We start from the raw sequence: 625 nt of genomic DNA, 5'->3' as shown, positions 1-625 counted from the left end.
TTTAATTGTCTGTGAGTTTCCAGACGTAAAGCTGGTTTTCCTTTTGATGTGAAATTATTGTGAAGTCTGCTCACCTGTCTAGTTGAGGCAATGTAAGAACACAGTTATACAGCCACATTCAATTTTGTACAAAACAAGTAAGACATGTACATCAGTGTGAATTTCTGGGCTACATTGGGAACTCCAAGGACAGGATATGACACTATTTTGTGCAGAGTTAATGTAATTCCACCTGGTGTTAGATCAGACGCGAGTTGCTCTAGTTGGAAAAACTTGATAAACCTTGTTTAAAAAGTCACTACTTAAAGACATCGGAGCCTTATTTTAGAATTCTTGGTCCTAATTAAGTCCTTTTTTACGTGAAAAAAGACGGGGGGAAGAAACCTGTCCAACTTATTTCATTCGATCTGATTTGGGAACTATTCTGTTCTTATTCATTTGTAAATTTGGATTTAAAGTGTGCTTTTGTGCAAATTGCCATTCTTTGCATATTTATATGAATTTCCACAAATTCATGCTTAATGGAAAATACTGTCCAGAGGTGTTTAAGTGCAGGACAAATGGCGTGATTGATATTGACATCCTTCATAGTTGGAAGCTGTTTTTAAATGCGGTTTGGTTACAA

Source organism: Rhincodon typus, chromosome 3 (genome assembly GCF_021869965.1).
Source record: "Rhincodon typus isolate 14 chromosome 3, sRhiTyp1.1, whole genome shotgun sequence".
Lineage (NCBI taxonomy): Eukaryota > Metazoa > Chordata > Chondrichthyes > Orectolobiformes > Rhincodontidae > Rhincodon > Rhincodon typus.
This window is presented reverse-complemented; position numbering follows the sequence as displayed.